The sequence below is a fragment of the Mesocricetus auratus genome, unplaced genomic scaffold (genome assembly GCF_017639785.1).
Source record: "Mesocricetus auratus isolate SY011 unplaced genomic scaffold, BCM_Maur_2.0 Super-Scaffold_100057, whole genome shotgun sequence".
Taxonomy (NCBI): domain Eukaryota; kingdom Metazoa; phylum Chordata; class Mammalia; order Rodentia; family Cricetidae; genus Mesocricetus; species Mesocricetus auratus.
In genome coordinates, this window is record NW_024429233.1 from 2,323,075 (window position 1) to 2,329,884 (window position 6,810).

General features: G+C 40.8%; 1 pseudogene; it reads right to left on the reverse strand.

Moving 5' to 3' along the window:
- Window positions 1-4,321: 4,321 nt before the first annotated feature.
- On the reverse strand, window positions 4,322-6,515 carry LOC101842853 (annotated as a pseudogene).
- Window positions 6,516-6,810: the final 295 nt, after the last annotated feature.

Genomic DNA, 6,810 nt, shown 5'->3' on the forward strand with positions numbered 1-6,810 from the left:
TTCCTTGTCCGAATGCTGGTCCCGTGGGTGGAGAAGAAGAACTGGAATCTGGGGCGCTTATCCTCTTACCTGGTCCCCTGGACCCTATGCTGTGTCTTGTTGTACTTGATCCAGAACAGCTACTCCCCTGGTCTCCCTGGGTCCTCTGGTTTCCTGGTCTCGTTGGTGGGAGAGAAGACCTGGGGTCTGGGTGCTTGGCTCCCGCTGGGATTGGGAGCTCTGTGCAGGTCCCAGGCGACCTGCAGGCACTGGAGTACAGGCCGGGAATCCGGCCTGTTTACCTGATGCTGCTGGAAGAACCGCAGCTTCCCTGGACTCCCAGCCTCCTCTCCTTTCCTGGTCTCGTTGGTGGGAGCGAAGATCCGGAGTCTGGGGTGCTTGGCTCCCGCCGGGATTGGGAGCTCTGTGCAGGTCCCAGGCGGTCTGCAGGTACTGGAGCACAGGCTGGGAATCCGGCTTGTTTATCTGATGCTGCTGGAAGAACCACTGGTTCCCTCGACTCCCAGCCTCCTCTCCTTTCCTGGTCTCGTTGGTGGGAGCGAAGATCCGGAGTCTGGGGTGCTTGGCTCCCGCCGGGATTGGGAGCTCTGTGCAGGTCCCAGGCGATCTGCAGGCACTGGAGCACAGGCTGGGAAGCCGGCCTGTTTACCCGATGCTGCTGGAAGAACCGCCCCTCTCCTTTCCTGGTCTCGTTGGTGGGAGCGAAGATCAGGAGTCTGGGGTGCTTGGCTCCCGCCGGGATTGGGAGCTCTGTGCAGGTCCCAGGCGATCTGCAGGCACTGGAACACAGGCCGGGAAGCCAGCCTGTTTACCTGATGCTGCTGGAAGAACTGCCACTTCCCTGGACTCCCAGCCTCCTCTCCTTTCCTGGTCTCCTTGGTGGGAGCGAAGATCCGGAGTCTGGGGTGCTTGGCTCCCGCCGGGATTGGGAGCTCTGTGCAGGTCCCAGGAGATCTGCAGGCACTGGAGCACAGGCTGGGAAGCCGGCCTGTTTACCTGATGCTGCTGGAAGACTAGGTCATAACTTCTATTAGTTGTTTTGTTTCTTTGTTAAGTTTCTGTCTGGAGGTCCTGTCTAGCGGCGAGAGCAGAGTGTTGAAGTCTCCTACTATTAGTGTGTGAGATATTATGTGTGATTTGAGCTTTATTAATATTTGCTTCACGAATGTAGGTGCCTTTGTAATTGGGGCATAGATGTTCAAAATTGAGACTTCATCTTGATGAACTTTTCCTTTTATGAATATGAAATGTCCCTCTTCATTTCTTTTGATTGATTTTAATTAGAAGTCTAGGTTGTTCGATATTAGGATTGCTACACCTTCTTGTTTCTTGGGTCTGTTTGATTGGAAAATCTTTTCCCAACCCTTTACTCTCAGATAACACCTGTCTTTGATGTTGAGATATGTTTCTTGTACGCAGCAGAAGGATGGGTTCTGTCCTCGTATCCATTCTGCTAGTCTGTGTCTTTTTATAGGCAATTTGAGGACATTGACATTGAGGGATATTAATGACCTTTGATTGATGATTCTTGTTTTTGCTTGATTTATTTGTAGTGCAGTTATTTTGTGTAATTTCTCCTCCCTTTTTCTTCTGATGTTTGGTAAAGTGAGATTACCTATTGCCTGTGTCTTTGTGAGTGTAATTATCTTTCTTGGGTCTAGGTTTTTCTTCTAGCAATTTCTGTAGAGCTGGATTCATGGATACGTATTGTTTAAATCTGGATTTGTCATGGAATATTTTGTTTTCCATCTATGGTTATTGAAAGCTTTGTTGGATATAGTAGTCTGGGCTGGCCTCCTTGTTCCCTTAGCATTTGTAGGACATATACCCAGGATCTTCTGGCTTTCATAGTTTCTATTGAGAAGTCAGGTGTAATTCAGATAGGTCTGCCATTATATGTTACTTGGCCTTTTTCTTTAGCTGCTCTTAATATTTTCAATTTATTTTGTAGGTTTGATGTTTTGATTATTATATGGCAAGGCAACTTTTTTTTCTGGTCCAGCCTATTTGGCGTTCTGTAAGATTCTTGTATTTTCATAAGCATATCCTTCTTTAGGCTAGGGAAGTTTTCTTCTATGATTTTGTTGAATATGGTTTCTGTACCTTTGAGCTGTATTTCTTTGCCTTCTTCTATACTTACTATTCTCAGGTTTGGCTTCTTCACAGTGTCCCATATTTCCTGGATATTTTGTGTTAAGGATTTGTTGGTTTTGAAATTTTCTTTGGTTGACGACTGTATATCCTCTAATGAGTTTTCAACACCTGAGATTCTCTCTTCTATCTCTTGTATTCTATTGGTGATACTTGCATCTGTAGTTCCTGATCGTTTACCTACAATGCCTACAAACCTACCTTAGGTAGAAACCCTTTGACTAGTGACTTTTCTTGGTTAAAACTGATTGTATGGTAGTATTTAACATGAAAAATGAAGTTTATTACTTGAGAAAGAAAAGTACAAAACACAAATGTTTTAAATTTCACATATTAGAAATCATTTACAGATTGTACAGAAAGGAATAACAAATGGGTCACATATTTATGTCAACAAGTTATAATACTACATCTAAGAACATGATGGAATTTCAAATTTGATAAACATTCCTTTCATTGAATTGTATAAGCTCAATGTCAGAAAGGATTTGAACATGACTGGTGGCCGTCGTTTACCTTGAGTACCACCAGAAACAGAAACCTCTTGAGATGACCAGCTGCTTGGTAAACATAAATCCATCATTTCCATAACTATCCCTGATGCAAAGCAAAATTTTTTCTATCACCCAGCTATACAATCATCTGTATCAATTTTTCTTTTATGTGCAAATATATGATAATACAATATTTCCTTACATGAAATGTTCCAGTACAATTATCAGTTATATTATTAGAATTATTACTGTTACAAACACATGACATATATATAATTGTTCCTTTCATTTTAAATTAGCCATATGACTTATGAAAATTTTAGTGAATTAATAAGCAGTTAACTGTTTTTGTAGTTTATATTCATATATTCACAGATGCTTTCTAAAACAAATGTTGCCATATATTATCCCAGTCATCTTCCCCTTCATCTTCTTTACAAATAGATATATTTGGCTAGTTTGCATTGTGTGTATAAATTTGTGTTTTCATTTGAATTTGCTTTAAGTTTCAATGGTGTGAAAGTCTGTAGCAATGTAGGTATTCATAATTCATTCTTTTTATTTATTTTTTGGGGGAGAAAATCACATTTATTAGTTAGAGACAAACCACAGGCTGGACACATCACACATGCTAAAAAGTGGACTGTTTTTTAAAACTTCAAAGGTAACTTTTTATCAAGCCCCACAATCATTTCCATATTTACAAAATAAAGGCCCATATTAAGACATAACATTAAAGTATATAATAAATGCTCCAATCTACCCCTATAATTAAAAACCATGAATTTGACTAGCCATGCCATTGAAAACCACTCAGGATACTAGAGATGAACCAGTTTTCAATGTTATCAGACCTGGAAAACATTTGATGTTAATCCCAGCTCCCACCCCCAGCACATTCTAATTTGTTTTACATTTTATAAATGAGGAATTAACATCGAAGCCTGTTTAAAAAAAACAAATGAAATTCTCTAAGACCTTTTCCCTGTGCAAAACATACCATTTTCTGGGAAGACATTTATACCTATTTATCTCCATTCTAAAATAAAGCTGTTGGCAAGCCCACTTAAATCTATGGCTATCAGCTGATCTTTCTAGCAGTTAGCATGTCAAATATAACCTGAAGAACTTTTCTTAAAACTGTGCTTGTGATTATGTTGCCCGATTATTGGTTTTGAGGGTATCTTCCTTGTGTTGGAGTACTGACTAGCCTACAATTTGAAGACCTTTAAAATTCCCTAAAATAATGTGGAGACATTCCTGACTACCAATGTGGCTCTAGGAAACCTGGCAAGTTGGTGAGGACTAGAACCTACAAAGTAAGCTGCACTAAGGACACAGTGCACAGCTCTTGGGCTAAGTCTTTCAACTTTGTGCATTTTGGTCAAGATTAAAGTATGCCAGCACTTAAACTGTTTTGCAAATTAGAACATATTATCCCTGATGTTGAAAGCTACTGACAAATTTATAAAATCCAGTTCCTAGAGGCATCATCTTAAGGGCCTTTCTGATTCCCTCTCCTCCTAAGTCCTAAATCAAAAAATGGCAAGTAGTCAACTTTAGTTTTTCTGTAAAAGTAAAACACCAAAATGAAAGAAAATCCCCCCAAAACATACTACCTAAGCCAAGTTTTACATGACATTATATATGTAAAATAAAGTACAATTTCCACTTAATTCAGTCTTCAAATATCTTTTATTGGAAGGCCATGCATTGCCTTGATTTATTGTATTTGAAATCACTGTACAGTTACTTTTGTGAAAACACTGCCTGCATTTTCTAGTACAAAAAAAAACCTGAAAGTTGTTTCAGGAATGTAGAGAAATATCCAACTTAAATAGCGAAAAAAGTGCACCATAATCACTGCTGCACTGCAGTCATTTCTGCATTTCCCATGTTTCTTAAATAACTATCTTGTCTGGTAACACACACTATAAAGAGAAATTATGAGAAACAGACATTTACATATACTTCTAAAGTCTTATTGAGAATATCCTGTTGGCATTGGATAGCCCATCATATTTTCAGAAGCTGCGGTAGCAGGATATGCATATGCCTGTTGGTTCATACAATTGTGCATATTTGCAACATTACTTCCATATTGCTGAGTCCTATCATAACCGTTCTGGTAAGTCCCTGTTGGATTACCAGTCCTAAAACTGATCTGTATACCAGCAGATACAAAATTACTTCCAAAGCTCCCATTGGTGTAATTTGCAGCACTGTAAACACCATTCTGAGTTTTATCCTAAAAATCTCTCTTAAGCAGACTAGAGTAACCTCTATCATAATTTTCCCTGTCTCTAAAGGTATTAAATCCACCCCTTTTGCCTGCAGAGTATCTGTCACGACGATCATCCTTCATGCCTCCTCTACCCCTGGAACGACCTGAACCTCTGTCTTCGACCAACTGAAGCAACTTGGAATTAATTGCTTGATTAGCCTCCCGAAGCACAGAGATAAGGTCGCTCACTTGCTTTATGTTATTAGGTGTAAAGAAAGTGTATGCTGTGCCCATTTTGGTACTGCAAGCAGTTTGTCCAATTCGATGAATATAATCCTCTGAGGAGCTAGGGTAGTCATAATTGATGACAAATTTCACATCTTCCACATCTAGCCCTCTGGAGGCCACATCGGTAGCAATCAGAATAGGAGCTTTTCCATGTTTGAATTCATTTAGAACCCAGTCACGTTCCTGTTGACTCTTGTCACCATGGATGCCCATGGCAGGCCACCCATCTCTCCTCATTTTTCTGGTAAGTTCATCACATCTTCTTTTGGTTTCAACAAAACAATGGTTTTATTCTCCTTCTCACTCATGATCTCTTCCATTAGACGAATAAGCTTTTCATCCTTTTCTACATCATTACACACATCCACAATTTGAAGAATGTTATCGTTTGCACTCAGTTCTAGTGCACAAATATTGATATGAATATAGTCTTTCAGGAAATCTTCAGCAAGCTGTCTTACTTCTTTTGGCCAAGTTGCACTCCACATTAGGGTTTGCCTATCAGGTCTTATTTGATCCACAATTTTCCGTATCTGGGGGTTCAAATCCTATATCCAGCATTCTATCAGCTTCATCAAGGACAAGGTAAGTTGTTCTTCTCAGGTTGGTTTTTCCACACTCTATAAAGTCAATCCATCTTCCAGGTGTTGCAATACAGATTTCCACACCTCTTTCCAAATCACGAATCTGTCGTCCCTTGGGAGCACCACCATAGATGCAAGTAGACTTCAGGCGACAGGCTCTACAGTACTCAGCAGCAACTTGCTGCACTTGCTGGGCCAGTTCCCGTGTTGGTGCCAGCACCAAGCAAATAGGCCCATCACCTCTCTCTAGGAATGGCTGATGATTTATGTGGACAATGGCAGGCAGCAAATAAGATAATGTTTTTCCGGATCCAGTCTAAGCTACTCCAACCATATCCAATCAACTGAGAGCAACCGGCCAGCCCTGAGCTTGAATAGCAGTGGGTTCAGTGAAGTTCTGTCTTGCAATCACATCCATGACATTTGCAGGGAAGTTTGCTTCATAAAAATTCAGAACAGGTTTTGGACAGTTGTGACCCCGAACTGTAATTTCCTTGCTTCTTCTGTATGTATCTACCTCTTGTGCAGTGTGCCTTGCCAAATCAGGGTGTTCCTGATAAAAATTCTTCTCAAATTTGGGCAGCTCATCAAGGTTCCACTTCTTTTTAACTAGTTTCTCTCCAGGATTTCCAAACTTCTTTCCAGAGAGGGGTCCTGTTCTACTTCCTCCAAATCTTGGTGCACCAAATCCTCGATACCGGCCGCTGTCTCGGTCGCTAGAATAACTTGACATGGCGTCAATGGTGGCGGTGGGCGGGAAAGACCCACTGAAGGGCAATAATCCAGTTGCAACGAGTCGCTAGAGCGGAGGCCTCGGCGATGGTGAAGCCTTTGCAGGGGCTTAACCTGCGGAGGGACGGCGGTGACAAAGCCGGAGCTGCGAACCCCAGGATCGGTGGAAATGAATGAGGTCTCATTCTTTTTATTGTGTCTCCTCTTTTAAAACAATTTCCATAATTGGATATCATACAATTAGTACTAAGGAATTAACAAACTACTAAGGGAATAACACTAATGGATGAATGATTTCTTCAAATGAGAATTTAATTATACAATAACACTTTTGCTC